Source organism: Otolemur garnettii, unplaced genomic scaffold (genome assembly GCF_000181295.1).
Source record: "Otolemur garnettii isolate 467f Iridium unplaced genomic scaffold, OtoGar3 scaffold00042, whole genome shotgun sequence".
Taxonomy (NCBI): Eukaryota; Metazoa; Chordata; class Mammalia; order Primates; family Galagidae; genus Otolemur; species Otolemur garnettii.
This window is the reverse complement of record NW_003852437.1, coordinates 2044785-2068360: the sequence shown is the minus strand read 5'-3', so window position 1 is coordinate 2068360 and position 23576 is coordinate 2044785.

Genomic DNA, 23576 nt, shown 5'->3' with positions numbered 1-23576 from the left:
AAAAGATGCAGGTGAAGGTGGGGTCGGCTTTTAGGGGCCTGGGTTCTGCTGGCCACAGATATCAATGTGACATCTGTTTGCACTCCATCCCATTTACATTCTGAGTTTAGCTGTAACCTCTGCTGTTTGCTAGGTTCCCACTGGAGTCAGAGACTTCAGACCAAGTGAAAAAAACTGAACATTGTCTGGAAAACCACATGATGCTAGGATTTCTTTTATCCTCGTGAAATTTTTCCTCTTGCCAGGATTATGTATTTGTTTATTTTTTTCTGTATGTTTTTTAAAAATACTTTTCCTTTGACTTTTATGGAAAAAATAAGTCATAGTGTAGACCAATTTATTGGCCCATGGCTATGTCTTTGTCTGGGAACATTCAGTACTATAAACTTCCTCCTAGAATATTCTTGAGCTTTTAACTTAGTGTGACTTTTACAAATTGATTAGAAAGTATATTTCCATTTGCATAGCTAATAAACCTGCTAGTTTATGGCTGTCGCCATCATTGCTACTAAGGCAAAATTTTAGTTTGTATATGCTTGTGAGTGATGAGTGGAGACTAATGTTCATTCTCTAAAAATATTTTTCCCAGAGAAAATGGGGTTATCATTTGCTTTAATAATACCATCTTCGAAACACAATTTGAGTAGTGAGTTATCAAACACTCTAGTATTTCTCTTTCCCCAATTATTAATAAGCTATTACCCAAAACTCTATAAAGTTTATCATGGGAATGATAAAAATTATTTAGATTTACTATAGTCACATTTCATAAAGAAGCAGTTCTTTCTTTTAAAATTATTTTTTAATTTTAAAGTAAGTAACACGATTTATTCCAAAAATTTTAAGACAGACTGTGTTATGGTCCATTATTTCACTTCCAAGAATCCCAGTCACCAGTATCCCTTCTGATTCACCTGTGCAAGTTTTAACTTGCTCAGCTGATCAGTGTTGCTGGGAGGCCTTTGTTGTTTTCCATTTTTATGTATCTCAGATTTTTGGTAATGACCGGTATTGACATCTGCATACATGGCTGCTTCACTTGTTGGAGAGGCGCTAGAGAGAGAGAGTCTGGTCTGCTTTCATTTCATTTTGAAAAATTGAAAATGGAGTACTCTCACCAATTGATGGTGGTCTTTCTTTAAATTTATTGAGAGCCTTTCTATTTGAAGGAAATGGCTTACTTTTTGTTACCACATGCTTCAGATTTCAGATAAACACCATTTGGGGATTGCCGTTCATGTCGTAGTGCCTGTGGTTCTGGGTCATGGTGTGTGTGGTGGGGGCAGGGTGTGGTTACTCAACCGAGGAATCATGGGGGTAGGCGGTAGCCCTGGGCATCCCAGGATGCCATGGTCCAGTTAGCCAACGAGTATTGTAGAAGGATATTTATCATATAGATGGGTCTTTAGAAAATCAACGTTTTCTCAACTGTAAGGTTGATGATTTTTAGGATTAATTAGTAGGGTTATTAATCCAAACAATTAAATTCTCTCCTAAGAGTACAGCTGTCTGATTAATTAATCTATTAATTAATCAGTGGCTTCCCCAGATGTCTGTTGAGATACTGTCCCTTGAGCACCGCTGGGATGTGTTTTCAGACCATGAATTAATCCCTTTCACTTACTCAGCTCTACAGTCAAAGAAGACTATTAAGAGAGCCCTGTTGTGGGTTTGCTGTGAGCAAAAATCTATTTGTAATTATTTTAGGTTCTCCTTCTCACTCACGTAGGTGACATACTTCTGTGTTGTGAATTGATAACATTTGATAAAATCTTAATAGCTTTGCAGATGTGTCTCCTCTCACCGTACCGGAAAGTGTACTTACACAATTAAACATTGCAGCCGGAAAGAGAAGCATCATCATGTTCTAAAGCATGATTTCTTTATTTCAATAAAGCAAGAAAGTTTTATGTCAATATCTTTAGTCATATTATTTTTTTTTTTGAGACAGAGTCTTGCTTTGTTGCCCAGGCTGGAGTGCTGTGGTATCATAGCTCACAGCAACCTCATACTCCTGGGCTGAAGTGATCATCTTGCCTCAGCCTCCTAAGTAGTTGGAACTATAAGCACTCATTATCATGCTTGGCTAATTTTTCTATTTTTAATAGAGATGGGGTCTCACTCTTGCTCAGGGTGGTCTCTAACTCCTGAGCTCAATCCACCTGCCTCGGGCTCCCAGAATACAAGGATTACAGGCATGAGCCACTGCGCCCAGCCCAATTTCATGATCTCTTTAAGAGTTATTGTTTTCTAAGGCAAAACTTTTGTGTGGCAATCAGCTTTATTCCTGACTTTTCCTTCGAACTCATGTGGGCTCCAGATCCCATTAGCAGTCCTTTTGTGACTATATCTGAGAGTCCCCTCAGAGGTGTCCAACCTTTTGCTTCTCTGGGCCACACTGGAAGAAGAATTGTCTTGGCCCACACATGAAGTTCACAAGCACTAACAAAAACTGATGTGCGGGGCGGGGGGCGGTGAGAAAAAGGTCTGTGCATAATTTTCATGATGTCCTCCACCACAGATAAGCAAAAATGTTCTCACATAATCCACATGCCCCACGTGGACCCTGGATCAAGCACCCCTGGTTCCTCCTCTGGGCATGGCCTCTGCTCAGAGAGAGCCACTTCCCCCCACCCCACTCTTACCCCACAGGCCAGGCCACCCAGAGCACCCAGCCCTGCACCGCTGTCTCCTTCCTCCTGTCACAGTACCCTGGCTGGGTCCTGCCTGGCCCGCCAGGTGTAGCCTCACACACCACTGATGCTACGGAGTCCTGGAGGTGACAAAGCTGCAGGACAATCTTTTTAAAAGTGGGAAGGCATGGCTGTCTCTCCCGTCCTTGCCTTTTTTTGTAGGCAAAATACAAACAAAAAACCAAATAGATTTTAGAATGTGAAAGCCTTGGGTTTGAAACAGTCCCCCATCCAGAGCCTGCATAGGTTAAAAAGAGGATGCTGATGGCACTAACTGAAGGGTAGCTCTGAGACCTTGCATTGGAGAGATAGGACGTGATTCAGGCAGGGTCCCTCCTCTCTCGGGAATGGAGCCCCTGGATCCTCCCGTGACCCGAGTTCAGGGCATCCTTTTCTGCACATCTGACATTCATTCATTCCTCAGTCTGTACCTGGGCTGTATCTGTCACTCAGCCCTGTGTTGATTTCTGTCCTGAAGGTCTGTCCCAAGTGCATAAGGGTAGGGAAGAGGACAGGAGGGAAGGAAAGGCCTGGTGGTAATTGAATCTGTGGATTCCTTTGAACTCATATTCATCTGTGAATGTAAATGGGCCCAAATTAAAAAGACAGGAGCTGGGAATGTACATCTGGGGAGTGAAGCCATTTCAAGGCAGGGCGGAAGGAGCATTGTCAGCAGTGAGCACCAGGCCGGCGGTCAGTGGGATAGGAAGAGAATCAAGAAAGGACAGCGACCGGGCAGGTGGGGTCACAGAAGACGGGGGAGAAGTCCGTGGAGCCAGTGGGACATGCCAATTCTTCTGTGTGTCCCTGTGCTTGGCCCAGCCTAGGACTTTGGTGACCTTGATGGAGTACTGGCAAGAAATGACAAATTGCCATAGGTTGAGAAGCGAATAGGATGGAGAAAGTATGGATTTCTTGAAAGAGGCGTGACTGTGAAGGCAGCAGCAGAGGCTCGTGTTCTCCACTGGAGCTGGCCAGACACGTCGTGATAAGTTCCAGAGGGTCTTGCTTGCCAAGGCAAATTAGAGTTGCAATGAAATAAGGTTTCTAAGAGCAAAAAAAAAAAAAAAAAAAGGGAAATGAACCTGTGACCTCAATTTTAATCATTAAAGTATCAATTCCAATCGAATCTAGCTATAGAATTTGTCGGAGTTGGAGGAGACACGTATTCTTTTTAACTCTCTTTTTCCAGATTAAGCCTGAGATTGTGACAAGTGAAATACTTGGGGCGGGGGAGGGTGTGTGTGGCGAGTCCAAACACTCTTCTTTGGCTGTCTTTGAAGCCTCAGCGTCAACTCACATGTTTCTTTCCTAACTTCGAAGCAAAGGGAATAAGTGCCATTGTCAGTTCATAGTTCGGGTCCTTTTCTTGTCACAGAAGATTTATAGAAAGAAGCACAGCTTCGCTTGACCATTTGGTAAAGCTGAAGACCCCACTACATGGATCAGAGTGGTCCTCGGATGTTTCTTTGAGTCACTCGTTTCAAAGCCTTATTTCCATGCGTCTTCCTGGACCAGCCTGTTCCCTGAGGTGACTAAGTGTGTGCTGAGGGAACACCTGCTGGACTCAGGGTGTGGCTGGAGTTCGGGGAGGTCCCTAGGCTGGGAGGTATATATAGGTGAGGTCCATACTCCCCTTCCCCACTGCCTTTTCTCTGGAGCCTTCTAGATTTAAGGTTTCAAAGCCTTATTTCCATGCGTCTTCCTGGACCAGCCTGTCCCCTGAGGTGACTAAGTGTGTGCTGCGGGAACACCTGCTGGACTCAGGGTGTGGCTGGAGTTCGGGGAGGTCCCTAGGCTGGGAGGTATATATAGGTGAGGTCCATACTCCCCTGCCCCACTGCCTGTTTCTCTGAAGCCTTCTAGATTTAAGAGTGAGTGCCACTGGCATTGCAGAGTTTGACAGTAAAGTGACTGGGGGACGGGGATCCTCCGTGCAGTGTGCTCAGAACCACTGGGTCCCTGGGAGTCCCCTTTCCAGGGCAAAGCGCCGGGGGAGTGGTTCCTCCCCACCTTCCCTTTAGTCCGGGCTGCTTCTCCCTGCCCCCCTTCCAGCTCTTTCCCTTCCTCTCCAGCCCTGCAGCGGCAGGTCAGCTGGGAACTACCAAGAGGCCCTAGTTTGAGACACCAAACTTTTCTTGGTTTTCTTTCCTCTTAGGTTCAGACAGATTTTCTAATCCTTGATAGATGAAGGAGGTAAAGAAACACCTGAGAAGCGATTCGTCTCCCCGTTTTGGAAGGTTCCACATGGAGCTGCCCCCAGCCCTCCCCTCTAGTTCAAAGTTCCCCTTGGTGTCCCTTGACCTCGGGTTTGTCTTCCTTTTCTTAATTTCGAAATTAGATTTAAAAAAATCTATTCTTGGAGTACATTACTTTCTCCGCTCTTTCCCTCCACTCATTTAGAAGCCTGTGTTTTGACGTAGTTTATCATGGGCTGTCACCCTTGATGATGAAAGATGGCACTAATGAGATGAAGCTTGTCTCGGCTTGATGGTGGGGTCTCTGTGTTCTGTCAGGTGGTAGTGGGACCCCTTCGGGAAACTTTGAGGAAGCAGAAAGTGTGAGAAGGAATTACAGACTGTCGTGGATGAGGACAGAGGTGAGGTGAGGAAATCCAATGTTACCATAGCACCAAGCAGTGTGGGGCAAATGTTAAAACTTAGAACAAGATAGAAGTTTCGAAAGTATGAGTGGGTGTTTCTTACTGTGATTGGATGGGACTATGATAGTTTTATTTGGGTGACAAATATAACATGAAAGGCTGACAGATTTATTAGCTTGCCGTGGGTTTTATGCGCAATGCACGAGACAATCCAGAGAGACGAGAATGAGTCTACAGGCTTTTCCAGTCGGATTCGGGTTTGAGATCTACCATTTATTCTGGGTACCCAGCAAGGGTGGTGTACCCAGCACGTTGGCAGCAGTTCTTTCAAAAATAAATGAAATGAAACTTAATGAAATCCATTAGAATTCTGCCATATGAATGTACAGATTATAAACTTATATTAACATACATACGCTAAAACCTGTAAATTAGAATTTTCTTTTTTTTTTGGCTGGACTTCAGGCAACTATTTTCTTTGGATGTTTGGATAATCGGGTTATTTTTATGTCAGAACAACTTTTCTAACTCACATAAAAACTTATTTTAGTGTAGGACTTTTTGGTACATATTAGACCTAACTTGTATTGGGGGGTCTAACACAACTACATGAACCCTTCCCATTCCTCTTCCTCCTCTCCTCCTAAGGCAGCGGTTCTCAACCTGTGGGTCACAATCCACAGGAACTGTATTAAAGGGTTGCGGCATTAGGAAGGTTGAGAACAATTATCCGAAGGCAAAGGACCTAGTTAGCCCTACCCCTAAGAAGTTCCCTCCAAAGGACTCTGACTCACCAAAGCCTCCCAGGAAAGCTGTGAAATTTGCCCCATGTAAAAGGGTCTCTATCTGCCCCTGGGGTGCAGATGCTACCCTTGCATTGCCCAGGCAGGTCACTCCCCCTTTTTATTAAACCCTCCTGAACATCTCCACTCAGGTCTGGCCTGTGGCTGCTGCCGCTTATACTTTTCAACTTGTGATTTATTATTTTTTTAAAACCATCATATGTTTGTCTGTTTAGTATTGCTTTAGAGAGTTGGGACTTGGATATATCCTGAGGGCATACTCTTTTCAGCTATTCCCAATAGAATACACGTCCATATTGTTTGAAGATAAACATAGATTGCAATCCTCAATGCTGGTGTTGAATTGGAACACTTGTTAGAGAAATGTAAAATAAGAAAAAAATGAAATAAAGAAGTGAAAGCATTATTTTTGTTTCACGTGACCGTTATTCTTATCTCACCTGGTACAGAAGGCCTAATCATGGTATGTTGTTGGTCAGGAGATGGAGCTGACATAGTTTACGTCACTGGGAATGCAACTGGGCATTTCAGGGTTTTCTCGAAGAAGCAGCTTCCAGAGGAAATGTGTGCTACGGAGTGTCCCTATTTTATGAATGCCGTCACTATCTTGGTCCGTTTCCCCCTTCACGTGAATTAGCGTTCATTTATCCTACAGGAAGGGGCTGAAGACTCCGCAGGGTTGCAAGGCACCTGCCATCTTGTTACGGCAGCTGCTGCTGGAACTTATTCCCTATGAATTGCAGCAACTCCCTACATTTCATTTTTGCCATCTTACTTCCTAAAAGATACAAATGTATTTTGCATTTTTAAACATCCCAGCACAGATTGAGAACTACATAACAGCTTGAGAGCTGATCAAATCTCCTTCTTCTTAAATATCAGTCATTAACCATTGTGTTGGATAGTCTAAAGCCGGCTCATTTTTAAATTTTCTTTCTTTCTTTTTTTTTTTTTGCCATGGAAGTACTTCATTTTTGATATAATATTGTCAATGCTGGAGAGAACTGGACTAGAAAGGGTGGTGGTGCTGAGTTGATGGCATTCATTCTGCTTTTGGAAAAATTATCCTCATATTTTTGTTTCCTAGTGACCTTTGGAGACAGTCTCTTAGGTTGTATTTCAGAAGTGTACCTTTGCCACGATTGAAGGGATCCTTATGGAAACAGATGTTGTCACACACACACAAAAATTCTCACCTAATAGAAGAAGAATAGTTCTAGAATAAAGAAACATTATTAGGTAATTGCAAATAGAAGAGAGAAATATTCAGGCCAAGAATCCTAAGATTGAGGTGACCCACAGACAAAAAGGGAAGTTACGGGGAGAAAGGGACGGCAGGAGAGCAAAGGGAAGTTAGGAGGGGCACCCAAATCCACCTGCCGGAGACAAGATACGATTCAGGTGGCTGCAGAATATAGGAACATGGGAAGTGTACCTGTCCCTGCAACTAGTGGGGAAGGGGCTGCATTATTTGAAGGTGATAAACATCAGCTGGAATGGATGGAATGAAAACTCATGTGCTAAGAATATACAAATGACTCTGCTATAATTTTAAAGCCATATAAAGGTAAAGATGAAATTGAAAAGATAAGACTGCTCAAGGTCAAGATTCTCATTCTTTAAAAAGAAGCATATCGTGTGTTTTTTACTGGGGAATTATAGAGATATATTAACTGAAGTGATTTCTGGGCAATTATAGCAGAAATTACATTGAGGTTTTAGGGGGGATATTAATAAAACAGAATCTATCTATCATCAGCATAATTTCAGGCCCGTGGATGTATCACCCAGGCAAGTGTAATGTTTTGAGTGTCCTAATAACTTTTGGGAGCACAGAGGTGTGTCCAGATGTTAGTCTGGGTTTACACTGATGAAAGGAGAGAGCTGCTTCATTAGATTTCTGGCTTGACTTTTTTTCCTGTTTTTCGAGTCAGATATGCCCAGAAGGTAATCCTTACTTCAGGACAAAACTATAGGAGTGAGTGTTTCCAGTTTTCCTAGTTAGAAACTTACAATAATGAGTTGGGGGAGTGTAAGCACATGGAACCTTCTTTTGGCCTCCAGTATCAGGGCTTAGCCTCTCCATAACGATCTTCTCTTCACTTTGGGGGCTCAACAGAGGCACGTAGGACTTGCTCAGTGTCCTGGAATTAGTTATGTCTCAGCGGGATCTAAAGCACAGATTTCCCAATTCCCTGACCAATGCCTTTTCACTAAGCTATTGCACAAAGACTTCAGGTAAACTGACACTTGGTGTATTTAGGAACAGAGCAAACTAATTTTGATATAAAAACTCTACCTTGCTGAGAGAGAGAGGGTTTGATTTTCCTATGTTTATACAGAAATTGAAATCTGTATTTGGGCTATAATTGGGTTATAGTTTTTCTATGATAGCTATAAATTAATTTCATAATAGAGTTGAGTACATTAGATACTTTTTATTCTATTCTTGAGATACTTTGCTAAGAAGAATATTTTCCAGCTCCATCCATGTAAACATGAGGGAGGTAAAGTCTCCATCTTTCTTTATGGCTGCGTAGTATTCCATGGTGTACATATAGCACAGTTTATTGATCTATTCATGGGTTGATGGGCACTTGGGCTTCTTCCATGACCTAGCAATTATGAATTGGGCTGCAATGAACATTCTGGTACAAGGTGATTAGTGGGATCACGCCTGTGATTTATCCTATAAGGGTACATGTGAATCTTACTAAATGTAGAATAAATATTAATGTCTTAACAACTAAGAAAATGACATGAAGGCTATGTTAACCAGTTGGATGAAAGTATTTCAAATTGTATATAGAAACAACCCATTATACCCCATGATAGTATTAATGTACACAGCTATGACTTAATAAAAAATAAAAAATAAAAAAAAAGAAATCTGTATTTGGGCAGCATGGAGCTTGTCTCTGTGAGCCTCTAAGTGTGGTTAATACTCATCTCTGAGAATTTTTCTAAAAGACACTCAGTTTTAGTTTATGAGGCTGCATGTATATTTTTAGGTCTTAATTTTCCACAGTGGTTGAATTAAAAACACACAACTTAAAAAGCCTGGTTTTTAATTTCAAATATAGGCTTCATGGTATTAGAAAGTAATTTTTTATTTCTAACACAAAGATTGACGACTAGAGAAATTGTAGATTCAACAAAACCACCAACGTGAGTTATGCCAGACTGGCAACATTGCTTTTTGCATAAATTTACTGGGCTTTTATTTTTAATTTTATTTTTTCTTTCCTTTTTTTTTCCTTATACTAAATCAGGCTTAAATATTAGGACTTATGGCTGAAGTTATGCTTCAATTGGTAAAAAATCTCATTTTAATACTGCCCTTAATTTTTCTTCCCATAAAGACCTGGCAGTTCCTGATGAATACACTTAAAAAAGACAGAAAAAGTGTTCCACAACTAGAATGGGATTGGGAGGAAACCGTGCCCTTTTCCCCCATCATATAAGTCCTGCCGAGAGATAGTTTCCCTGTTAGGTTAAGTGCTATGTAATTACAAAATCACTTTCAAGAGAGGGAAAAAGATAGCTGGCAAATGTGGGGAGTTTTGAAACACACAAACTGGTGCCAGCAGTATTAGGTGGGGATCTGATTTCAATTCTGGTTTTCAAGAATGGAACTGGTTTCCGTTCATCTTTCCTCAAAATGCCAAGGATCCTTTGCCCAGCTTGATTGGAAGAATTCTTTTGACTCTCTGACAGACACATTGACTTCATTAAGCTTTAGCATCATGGAATCTGTGAGGCCAGGCTGGCAAGTTTACTGAATAAATTTACCTAGTATGTAATGTCTTAACGACAGCTTCCCACGCGGGTCTTCTAGAGCACCTGCGGTCTCTGAGCGCTGTCAGGAAAACTCCAGGGTATGCCTTATTGGTTAACTGTAGCTTGGAAAATGGGATAATTATTTTTTAATTGAATAAAAAAGATAGTGAGGAACTTAAAATGTTTGCAAAGAAGAACTTCTAAAACTCTAAAATGTGGCCACTGATTTGTATATCTCATGAGAGATAATCAGAGCCTTGATCACTAAAATAAAGAATCCACAGTCTGTTTGCTTTTGCTCATCTAAGGTTTCTCTGACACTGTCTGCTGTCACTTTCAGTGCCAGGTCAGTATCACGCTTAGGGTGCTGTTTTAAGTAGCATTTGTGTTTTATAATATAATGTTCATGTATGGCCAGGAACGGATGGCAAAGAATCTGTAAGTGTTCTTCTTCAACCTATTCTGAAAACCAAAGTACAATGTAATACGCTTGGAAAATAAGTATTTGTTCAGGCTTTTCTATAAACAAAGCAATGTACAGAAAACAGAGTAGACGAGGAGGATATTTTTAAAAATAGGAGTTTTGTAACTCCATGAAAATCAGACTGTGCCTCCTTTATGATTTCCTGAATCCCAGAGAATTTACACCAACTGGATTGGAACATTTTGCAAGTTTGTCGTGCAGTCATCCAAAATGGAGTGATGAGTAGAGCCCGAAAGATGAAGACATTAACCATTGGGATTGTATCTGATCCTGGACAGCCTACTTTAAATGGAGAAAAATTCCTCTTCTAATCGGGGCAGTGAAAATGGCAAAGGGAATAAAACTGTCTCCCATGAGGGCTATTTGAGGCACAAAAGTTTATCACAGAGACGACTCCAGCAGACCTACGGCAGGGTCCAGCACACAGGACACAGCAAATATTTGATGAACGCGTGAATGAATAACAGGATTCCAATCCCGGGGGATTAGCATGTAAAAAGGGAATTAGATACATTCTGTTTGGTCCTGTGGATGGAATTAGATGTGTTCTGCTCAACAGGAAGAGCGTTGAACCTTCCTACTGTTTCCAGGAGGCTGGGGCCCACTAAGGAGGGTTTCATGCCCAGCAAACTAGGCGACGCTTTGGGGTATGTGATGTAGAAAGGACTCGAGGTATGTGCAGAAGGTGGGATCAGATGACTTTAGTGGCCTCTGTTGAGTCTAACGTGCTATAAAGTGACCTATTTTGTTTATTGTTCCTAGATTTCCACTTGATTTCCTTTTTCTGTTTTGGCAAATGTTAATAAGTAGTGCCCTGGGACTTAATAAAACAAAAGATTAGCCATGAGTGAGATTAGGCAGGTCTGATCTTACCCTTTATGTAGGTATGGCACAAGTAGTATCTTTACTCTTTTTGTTTTGTCAATCAACATTTACTGGTCATATATTATGTGCCAGGCACTAGGATAAAGAGAAGTGTAAGTCACAGCCAGGAAGAAAGCTAGTGAATGAGATGATTACAATATAGTGTAGAAAATGCTAGCCTGAGACATAAAGGTAGGGTGGGGCCCTCTGCCACCTCCTCTTTCCACTTCCCTACCAGGCCTTGTCTCCAATTTCCTAGCCTTAACCCACTGCAGAGTCTTTAGGTTTTTCTAGTTTTTGTGTGCTTTGAGGCAAAGTCTTGCTCTTGCCCAGGCTAGAGTGCCATGACATCAGCCTAGCTCACAGCACCCTCAAATTCCTGGGCTCAGATGATCCTCCTGCCTCAGCCTTTTGAGTAGCTGGAACTATAGGCATCGGCCACCTGCCTGGCTGATGTTCTATTTTCAGTAGGGAGGGGTCTCACTCTTCCTCAGGCTGGTCTCAAATGCCTGAGCTCAAGAGCTCCTCCTGCTTTGGCTTCCCAGAGTGCTAGGATTACAGTCATGAGCCACTATACAATGTATATTGTACTCATTTGTATAAAAAATAGTTTTTATTTTTATTTACTTTTTTAAAAATAGGAGCTGAGTTTTTAAAAAGACTTTCTTTTTGGAAGAGTCTATATAGTGGATAGCAGATTGAGAGGAATCACAACATTAACCCTAATGATAAATATTCATAAAGCACTATACAAGGCAGGTACTATTCCAAGAAATACATATATAGATATGTATATCTATAGTATGTTTCTGTAACTTTTGCAAGAGTATAATATGTATATTCTCCTTTAATCCTAGCAACATAGTTATAGTCTGCATTTTACAGATGTGGAAACTAAAGAACAGTGAGGTTGACCAACTTTTCACAAGGTCACACTGTCATAGAGCAAGAATTGAACAGAATGTTCAATTAGGCAGAATGTTCCAGAGTATGTGCCTTCAAGGACAATTTCACATATTCAAAGGAGGACAGGAGAGAGCCATATTTCCAAAATTATTCAAATCTGTAGCAGCTTTAGCCAAAGAAAAGTTTGTCTGTAAAGTCCCTGCCTTGTGCTTTTCAAGTAACCCCAAGTTCTTGCAACCTTGTCTGGATAGATGCTATAGTCACCCGTTGAGCCTTTAAAAAAATAATCTCTTTAGTGTTTAGGGTTGTTTTTATAAACTCTGATGGAATTTTGAGTTCTTTTTTGAAAAGAGAAAGCAATCACTTTTTAAAGGGTACTTGTCTTCCTGTATCAAATGGCTAAGAGCTACTTTGAAATCTATGATTTGTTAACCCCCCTGTTGTGGGTTTAATGCTATGTCTTTTGGAATTCTCCTAACCCCGGTGCCTCAGAATGGGATTGGATTTGAAGGTAGAGTCTTGCATGAGGTAATCGAGTTAAAATGAGATCATTAGGGTAGACCCTAATCCAGTATGACTCATATTCTTCTAGGAAGAGGACATGTAGGGACAGACGTGCATACAGGGAGAACTCCAGGTGACCAGGAAAACGGTGGCTCACAAGCCAAGGAGAGTGGCCTGGAACAGACCTTTTCCTCTTAGCCCTCAGAAGGAACCAACCCTGCTGATCTCAGTCTTGGCCTTCCCGCCTCCAGAACTGTGAGACCACAGAGCTCTGTTGTCCAGATCAGCCAGGCTGTGGTACTTTGCCGCGCAGCCCAGCAAACTGGTACACTCCCTGGAAGGCTTTATTCGTGTCTCTACTGGATTGCTAAAAAGATGATGCATATTTAGCAGATCAAAGAAAAGAAATTTGACTCACATCAAACCTTTCTTTTCCTTACATACACCTGGATTTAATTTTTCTAACAGTCCAGTTCTTTTTTTTAAAAAAAATATAGTTGGAGAAATAGCCGCAACCAAGCATGAAGATCCCACGTGAGGCCATGCGCTGTGCTCCGTAAACGTGAATATAATTTCCTCACTGATGAGGTACTTTCCATGCTGGGCACAAAGCCCTTGTCATACATCTTGGCGCTGTGTGCGTCCAGGTTCGCATTTACATTTATATGTGGAAAGTGTTTGGGCGGGCTAATAAACACCCCGGGTAAGGGGAGGTGGGGAGAGTTTACCTGAAGCCATTTAGTTCGCTGCCCTTTGTATTATTCCTAGCTGATCTACCCCACTGACGTAAAAAATAGGAAGAAGAAAGGTCCATGGACACAGAGACTGCATTCAAGACACGGCTGGCTTTGGTGCAGTGACGACGCTCCTGGGAGCAGTTGTCATGCTGGGTGATGTCGTATGCAAGCGGCGCCCCCAGGATGGGATTCTAGACCAGCCTCTCCCTACTGCCATCTGTTATGCAATATATTTCCTATAAAACTGAATTCAGGCATGGAATTGAAATTGGTGTCATTACCAGTAGTTTACTATAAAGTAAGACACTTGCTGGACATGGCAAAGTAACCCCAGAATGGCTTTGAAATTCAGATCGTCCACTAGTCCTTTTAATGAGGCCTTCATACACTTTCTCAGGGGTGTTGTGATGAGCCTCAGTCTTGTGAGACTGTCCAGAATCCTTAAGCTGGTCCCTCTGGTGAGAGTCTGATCCTCATTTCTCTCAAGGCACCAGAGGGTTCCATTAGGATTGGGGGTTGGACCCAGAAGGATGGCCCGGGATGGGTGGCCGACTGGAGAGAGATTGGTGTAGAGAGGACCTCTGGGACTCTCTAAGAATTCTTTGTAGAAAGATGCTTGGCTTGGGGGTGAGTGGATACAAACTCTGAGATGGAAAGTGCAAGTGAGGAATTTGAAAAAGAGATTGAGCATCAGATTACAGTGGGAGCTGGTCAGGCCTCACCAAGGAGAGTGAAGGACGGCTCTGTGACCTCCAGTGGGGCTGTCATAACGTGAAACAAGAAGGGGAGGTTGGGTTTCTCTGAAGATTTGGAGATGAACCAGGGTTCAGCTTTGTTGCTGGTTAAATTCTTTAGTAAGGAGGAACAGAGAGAATCCCTGAAGTCATACAGTCTGGTTACAAGGATCTATTGGAGGAATCTCCCACTGGATGCCTGGAAGCCTGGTTATAGTCAGACTATTGAGCCTTTTGGAGATGGACGCAAACTGGGGAAAGGACAATTATCATCGGCTCGGAGACAGCTGGAACTGGGGTTACCTCCTGCCTCCTGAGCACAGCAGGTGTAGATAGCTGCTGGAGCACTGGCCCATTGGTGGAGTTCATGTCTCTCTCCCTGATTTCTGTTTTCCTATATATCCCTTTTGACTTGTGTTCTTAATACTAATTGTTTATCTAAATCATATTCTCAAATTCAGACTCATAAAAGCAAGGGTAATGTAGGTCTAGTTGGCCAGACTATTGCTTCATTGCCATCCAGCAAGTGGATGGACTGACGTTGGGTCAAATGCCCATCTCTGGCCCAGGAAGTCACAAGGTAAACATGTGGCAACTTTAGCAAAGGCATGCCATCTGTTGGCAGAGGCTGTGGGTTTTGCCTAAATACACCACCAGCCCAATAAATCATAATGCGTACAGCTGTTAGACTAACCTAATGGCCTCAAACCTTGTTTATATTTTACATTTTCTCTGATTTAAAACCCCAAATCTAATTCCATTACTGCTACTCAAGGATCAGGTCTCCACTTCACTACTGGCTTGAAGTATCTGGCATTAAAATAATCTGGCCACAAACCACTTTCCTAAACTTCCTTTCCATTAGTATTCTGTTCTAACCCGCTCTTCTATTTTGAAATGCTCGTGTTAAATTTCTTTACCTCTTCTGATCCTGCTCCAAAACACCCCCCCCTTTTTTTTTGAGAAATATGGTAGGAACAATGCTAGAATTGATTTAGAAACCCATCAGAACACAACACAGAGGAACCTGCTGTGTGATATTTGGTAAATCACTGGGCCTCGCCTCCCGCCTGCCTTCCTTGAGTTACACCATATTATCTAAGTTCCTTTCTTCTCTTCTCCCTGCTTCACTGGCTCAACCAGTGAGAAGACAGGGCTCAACCTTCTCTCTGTTTGCTCTTTGCTGAAGTTATCATATTTAACATCTCAGCTTTTACTTGAAAATTCAACATCATTCTATCTTACAGAGGCACTTGCCCCATCCCGGACCCCACCTTCCTGCACTCCCTGGGGGGGCTGGGAAATCCAGGGGAGGGCGTGTGGTCCATGAGTCTACAGGTTCCCTTCCTTACGGAGCCGCTGGTCCTCCTGTCTTAGAGCTCTGTGCACTGGAAGATAATCTGACCCCTTGTCAGACTGCTGGCCCCCTCTAGGCTCTCAAAGAGGGACTGTTCTCCCCAATGGTCTTCTTTTCCACCGCAGTGCTGGAGTCCACTCTGCTTCCTTCTGATACCCTGAGCACTCCCCACCAGGCACGTCACCTGCTGTCTGGACAGAGGATACAATGCGTTTCATTCAATGTTTCTCAAGTGAATTAGTTACACCAAGAAGAGAAAAAATGAACACAGAAAGCAAAGCAGCAGAGGATGAGACTGAGTGAAACAGAGAGGGAGATGGGGGACGGGGGGGAGGAGGAGGAAGGGGAGGAAGAGCAGACGGGGGAGGAATGGAGAAAGAGAGAGGGAGGGAAGAAAATTCGGAGACTAGGTCTTGGCCTTAATGAAACACTTTGCTCCATGTCCCAGTTACATTCATCCACTAAATGGCTGTCGTCTGCGTTCTCTGCTTTCCTTCTGGCAAGCGCTCTGCAGAATGGGGTAGAAGCAACCGCCCGGAGGACCCACATTCCACAGGAGGCAAAAGGAAATATGTTTTATAGGAGATGACATGCACAGAAAAAGGGCCCCTAGTTTTGTCTACAGAGATAAAAAAACCTTGGTGGAGAGACAGGCTTCAGATCTGTGAGGCTAAGGAGGCAGTGCCTGACACCCAGAGGACAGCCCGTAAGCGACAAGCTGATAAACACCTGCACAACGGATCAACGGATACGTGTGAAGACGGGGAGACTCTCAGAGCCATTATACTAAGGAGAAGAAGCCAGACACAAAAGAGACATGATCCCATGACCTTGGACATGAAAAACAGGCAAAACTAATCTAGGACATTATAAGTTGGAAAGTGGTCGCCCGAGACTGGGGGGCGGTATTGCCTGCGGAGGGTATCGAGAACCCTGTCTGGAATTTGCTGTGTTTTGGTGTAGACAGTGAGGAGGTGGGCACTTACACAAGGGCAGTTCATCAAGCTGCGTACTCACCTGACTTACGATCTCTGCCTTTTACTATACAGCCAACCCTCCACCCATGGCTTCCACACCCGTGGATTCAAACAACCCTGCATGGAAAATATTCAAAATAAAACTTCGTCTGTACTGAACATGTGCTGACATTTTTTTCTCCTCATTATTCTCTACACAATGTAGTATAACAACTATTTACATAGCATTTACATTGCATTAGGTTATTGTAAGTAATCTAGGGATGATTGAAAGTGTACAAGAGGGTGTGTGTAGGTTATATGCAGATACAAATAGTGTGCCATTTTATATGAGGGGCTTGAGTGTCCTGGATTCAACCCCCCACAGATCCTGAGGGATGCCTGTATATAATGTATATTGCAATTTAAAAAAACTAAGCAGAATGGAATTATGTACGTAGAACAATACATCTGAAAAACCAACACAGTCAAGGAAAGCATACAATATTAGACACCTAGCCCTGATTTTATAATTCATATTTCTGGTTTTTAAAAGCTGATTGAAATTTAAAATTAGGCTATTGTATATTAATGCCACGTGAATACATTATCATTCCAGCTTTAAGATTAGATTTAATAAATACGTACCTTTAAATAGTTATTAACTTAAAAATAGATCACTGATAATGTTGGTCTCATGCCTTTTGAGCACCTATTTTCTATGAGTTGGGGAAAAGTAATTGTTTTTATTTGCATCAGAATTAATAAAATTGAGAAAAGATTTTACTTATTTGGGAGGAAACGAATGGTATGAGTAAATGAAAATTATTTCATTCGTGATTGCGAATGCCCTCCAGAAATAGCTGAAGAATTTACCATGTAGACTATACTAGCAAATCCAAATATTAATAAATATTTGGTTCATTGAAATGTGCCCCAAATGTGTGTCACTATAAACATATCTTCCTCAGCAGAGTGATATGAAAATGTTGGCTGGAATGATTTATATTTTTTTGTTAAGCAAGAAGTGTATGCAGTTGAGTATTTCTTAAGTAAATAAATTATATTAAGCACAGTTTGAAGTATAACAAAGGCATAAGGAGTTCCTTCTCCGGAATCCTGCTGTTCTGGACCAGAGGTCATGACTTTCATCTTGGCTCGAGTGTTGCTAAGAGAATCTGCTGCAGAGGCCTGGGGAGTCAAGAGTTGATTTAGGGTGGCTAAATCCAGCCACCACAGACCTGGAGGCTGTGTGACATTGGGCCCATTTGCCTTAACCTTTCAGAGGCTTGAGGTCTTCGTCTGGAAATGCTGACCCACCACCACCTGCCTTGATGTGGGGCCTTGTGAGAACAGAGTGGTAAGATGGACTGAAGGTGTGGAGATAATAGGTGCTCAGGAAGTGTGTCCCCCTTCCTGCCTCCCTCCTTTCCTGAGGACTCCGTGGTCACCATGAGCCCTCAATCAGGCAATAGCAGTGACCCTATTCCTATGGTTGTTTTTTGGCTTTAACATAATTCTACTTACTTGTCATATGATAATTTCAGAATGTGGATTAGAAATTGAGAGGGTGTGGTACTTGCTCCAGATAATTTTGGTTCCCTTGTTTTGAAATAATAATAATAAACAAGTTGATATTAAGGGATGAAAGTTTTTTGTCTGTGGTTTAATCATGGTTGTGGCTGTTCTCTTGGTGAAGCTCTAGCTCTGTTATAAGGGGGGTATTGTGGACAGTCTTCTTTAGGGATATCTGATATGTGAGACATGTATGAGAAGCTTCTAGCCTCTGAAGGGGCGATCTGCAGTTAGGGGAACCCAAAGAGTCATTAGAAAACTCATTCTCCAGAGAGAGAGAGAGAGTATACTTTGAGAAACAGGTGGGAAATGCTGGAGGATGTCAGTAAAGGCAGGGTCTCTTGTATAGGTTGCACGTTCAGCCCTGGCCGCCATGCCCTGAGCCTCAAATTACTGAAAAAGATGACCTGGCAGAAGCAACTTTTCTGATTCATTGGCCTTTGGAATTGGTTTGTGACTTATAGACTCTACTTAGAACATAATTATGCCATTTCCATCTTCACAAATGTGGCGCACTCCTGAATCTAAGCTGCAGGGATAGCTTTATGAAATGAAATTGCTCCATAGTGCTTTAAATGGAAATTGCTGCATCAGCTACATGGCGGTATCTATTCTGGAAGCTAATTGAAATTGCTGTGGCAGATGCCGGAAACAAATGCTGGGTTGCATTAGCTTATGGGGGTCACTTTCTCCACTGTGTCACATGCAAAACTCAGCACACCATCCTGGATTCTAGGAAAGAGCACGGCGCTAGGGCTAGGAGAGAGAGAATCTGGACATTGGCCTCTGTAGGGGGCATACTTGCTGTGACTGGCGGGTACCTTGTATAAAACAATAACACCTATTTCTGTCACTACCGCAACAGGCTTATTGATACCGATTCAATGTCAAAGTGTTTAAAAGTTAAAACTTACTGGGCTAGTCAGCCATTTAATTTTTTTTTTTTTTTTTTTTTTTTTTTTTTTTTTGAGACAGAGCCTCAAGCTGTCCCCCTGGGTAGAGTGCCGTGGCATTACAGCTCACAGCAACCTCCAACTCCTGGGCTCAAGCGAGTCTCTTGCCTCTGCCTCCCAAGTAGCTGGGACCACAGGCGCCCGCCACAACGCCCGGCTATTTTTTGGTTGCAGCCGTCATTGTTGTTTGGCGGTCCGGGCTGGGGATTCGAACCCGCCACCTTAGGTGTACGTGGCTGACGCCTTAGCCGGTTGAGCTATAGGCGCCGAGCCCAGCCATTTAATTTTTAATATTGATTCCATCATTATATCAATATTAATTTAGCCTTTTGTTCAACAAACACTTATTGAGTACCTAATAATAATGGCTAAATTTTACTGCATGCTTAGAATATACCAGAACACTCTTTAATGTTTTAAGTCATGTAATCCCCCCCCCCCCCACACACACATAGCTCCTATTTGTTGGCGGGGAAACTGATAGAACTGTGGGAAACTGGTGAAATGACTTCTTCAACATCTGCTGAGGGCTCTGAATGTGCCGGGCACTGGGCTGGATACTAAGAATGCAGGAATTGGTGAGATCAGCCCAGTGCTCAAGGAAATTAAATTCTAGTTGGAGGAAGGATAAGAGCAGAGAAATTGACTGGGGCCTATATTTAGAAGGGACTCAGAGCTAGGGGACAGCCATGAGAAGATACTTAGTAGCGCTTGCACCAGAATGGTAGGGGTTGGGGGACACATGCCAAGAGACTGGGAGGAAGGTAGAATGAAATGTTTGACCAAATGCTGGAGGGAACCTGGAAAGCAGGGTAGACGCAGGAGAGTACTTAGAAGCCAGTGGTTAAGATACTGGAGTTGTCAGGAACAGAACAGAGTCAGGTGTCATTACTAAGTCATTTGAGCAACAGCGTCTAGTCATGGCATTTGTGTCTTCAAAATATTGAATGCCATGGTGTACATATACCACAATTTATTAATCCATTCATGGGTCAGTGGGCAGTTGGGCTCTTCCATGACTTAGCAATTGTGAATTGGGTTGCAATAAACATTCTGGTGTAAATATCTTTGTTAGAAAGTGATTTTTGGCCTTCTGGATATATACCTAGTAGAGGAATTGTAGGATTGAATGACAGGTTTATTTTTAGTGTTTGGTGATCTCCAAACATCTTTCCAAAAGGAAAATATTAGTTTGCATTCCCACCAGCCATGCAGAAGTGTTCCCTTTTCTCCACATCCGTGCCAGACCTACAGTGCATTTTACAAGGGTATGTGTTGAATTTACTAAGTGCAGAATATAAATGTCTTAACATAATAACTAAGAAAATGCGGTGAAGGCTATGTTAACCAGTTTGATGAAAATATTTCAAATGGTACATAAAACCACCACATGGTACCCCGTGATTGCATTAATGTACACAGCTATGATTTAATAAAAAAAAATATTGAATGCCTTTGGTATGCGTCAGTGGTTTATCAACATGTCAGAGTTACTTTGTCTTTTCAGGAGAGTATGTCTAATTAGAAAGTTGGAACTCTTGGCAAACACAAAGTAAAATTGGAGATAGGCTTTCAAACCATTCAAAAACAACATTTTCCCCTATTTAAAAGAAAGACATGAAACTAGAAATCTAAAATGAAAAAAAAAATAGAACACTGCCATGTACTTGAAACAAATTAGTATTTAAGTGAATTCTGCATTTATATCTGAATTTCCTGGTAGCCAAGGTAAAAAGGGGAGAATGCCATGAGTTATTTAGTTCCCATATCCTGCAGAAAAGAAGCACAGCCTTGCTCTGGAGAGGACTCCCCCAGCTCTGGGTAAGATCTTCACTACCCATCAAGTCCATGGTAGTAAAGATCTCCTTGATACCTCCAACATCACAAGTTTGTCCAGCAAGTAATCTTTTTTTTCTGTCTCTAAATCAATAGACTTGGAGAAGAAAATTGTACTATTTCTGCTTTAGTGTGATTTCTAAGAGTGAGGAAGAACCATCATCTTTAGAAATTTCTCAGAGACTGACCAGACAGAGAAAACCTTTGGCAGTAGCAGGGGCTGGAGGTAACTGTTTATTTTGGCCCCTGCGTGCCGCTGGCTGCAAGGGTGGGTGAATGTTCTTGGTTATCCCAGGTCTAGAGAGTTCATCACAGTGGAGCGGGCTGCCTGCCAGGGGCAAATGTCATGCAGAGGTGCTCACCGACCCCAGCAGCCGATGCCCAGGGGAGGATCTGTAAGTCCCACAGGCTGCACCTGCGGGAGCCCCTGCAGAAGGTCTGGAGGAGGCCGCGAGATAGCGGGAAGCTTCGCTGCCTTCTCTCCTCCCAGGGGCTTTGGGGTATGTTATTACCATCTGAGTTGTTACAGCTTCTCTATGAAATATAATTATTTAGTTTGATGTAAGCATTCCAAATTGTATAAAAAAATCAGCACACTGCACCCCCCAAATGCATAAATGTATTCATGATCTCTGTTTATATGAATTAATAAGAACAAAAATACAATGTTTGTCATCAAAATCAATTGAATGTTGTCATGGAGCTACATGGAGCCTTTGTGGAGAAGAGCAGCGCCACTGTCCTCAGCGTCACAGCGCCCTACCTGCCCAGGGGACCCCAGGATCCCATCCTTCCTTTCCTCAGCCCTCTCTTCATGCCCCACCTGGTCGCTGCCACAACGCTGAGCATAGCCCTTGTTGCTTCCTTCTCACACTTCCGTCCTCCACAGAACGCTTCTGGTGTCTTCTGTGCACAAGTTCTAGCCTCAGCCTCACCTCTGTGTGACCCTTCAGCAGGTCAGCGCTGACACTCCCGCTTAGCTCTGCTCTCGGAAGGCAGAGCACGGTCCGCAGCCCCGACTTCACTTTCATTCCTGAAAGCCGTGTTCCTCTCGGATCGTGTGCTCTGCTTTGAAGTTTAACAAATATTATACTCTTGTAAAAAAAATTTGTTCTGCCTCCTTCCCCATGAAATGTACATGGCACGGACTCAACGAAGTCATCAGACATTATTTTTGCCATTTTAGTGATTTATTTTCCTGTTAGAATACTTTCTTTGAAGGCAATAATAAAACTTGGCAGATACTTGCAACAATTCTTTCTTAAAGTTTAAAGTACAAAAGTAAACTTTGGCTCCTCGTAACTCTGTGTTAGGCCTGGTGTATCTGAAAACTGAAGACTTCAAAGGGCAATTACAGTGAAGGAAGTTGAGCACATTACAGAAATGAAGAATTGATAAATGGTAGATACCAGTTTCAATTAGTCAGAAATTCAACTGGGGAACTGGGCACAGTGGCTCACGCCTATAATCCTAGTATTCTGGGAGGCTGAGGTGGGTGGATCACCTGAACTTAGGAGTTCAGACCAGCCAGAACAAACCAAGACTCTGTCTCTACTAAAAATAATGAAGCCAGGTGTTGTGCTGGGCGCCTGTAGTCCCAGCTACTCAGGAGGCTGAGGTAAGAGGATTGCCTGAGCCCAGGAGTTTGAGGTTGTTGTGAACTATGATGCCATGGTATTTTACCTAGGGCAACTGAGTGAGACTCTGTCTCAAAAGAAAAAAGAAATTTAACTGGGGCTTATACATTTTTTTAATTGTATTTATTACATGGGTAAAATTATCTTACCTTCTAAATCTTTATAATTCTGAAATCAAAAGGAAAAAGGAGTCTAAAATTCCCTAGTTAGGCCTACAACGAACTAACCCAAAAATGGAGCCCATCAGGGCTGAGGTGTGCGCTCGCCCACCCCACCCACATCCCCAGATGACCCCACAGGGATATAGTAGTGTCCCAAAGAACACAGGTCACAGGAACCACGGCTCAGGGCCTGGGAGCATTAGTTTTGTTTCCTGCAAATTAACCAAAACATTACTTTTGTTTTTAAGCAAATAAGGGCAGATAATAGAGAGTGCAAGAGCAGCTTGAGTTTTTAAAATTAAAAAGAATTAAAAACTGTTTAGGGCTGTCCTTCTGGGTACCTAGTCCCCTGGGAGAGAGAGGAGTCAGAGTGACACTGAAGTGGGGAGACCAAGAGAAGTGGCTGCCTTTTAAACCACATGTTCTGTTGGGGGGTATTGCATTTGGGGTTTGTGGAGAGTCCACATGAACATTGGTGGCTATTTGTATGTGAATACCCCAGGCCTGACATCTCCAAGGATTATGGAAGCAATCTGCTAATATTTTGTGGATAAAGCAGACATCCTGCTCACACTCTGGGGGCTTTTATTCATCATAGTAAGGGCTGTTGTTACCATTTTTATGAATTTGTGGTATCAAGATGACACACTATTAGTGCTAAAGAGGATGAGAGGTCTACCTAGTCTAACTACCACATTGGATGAAGTCAAAACTGGAAGACATCAAGTTATTAGTTGAGTTACTGAAATTACTTAACTTGGTTATTAAGTCACTCAGTTATTTACTAGGAGAACTGGCTAGGAATCTGATTCTCCGGTTTCCTGGACTTAATTCTTTTGAGAAGATTGAAGAGTAGGTCAGCGGTTCTCAACCTGTGGGTTGCAACCCACAGGAACTGTATTAAAAGGGCCATGGTATTAGGAAGGTTGAGAACCACTGGTGTAGATAAAGGAAAATTTAAGGCTCTTAAACAGCCTTAGCGAATCTGAGCTTC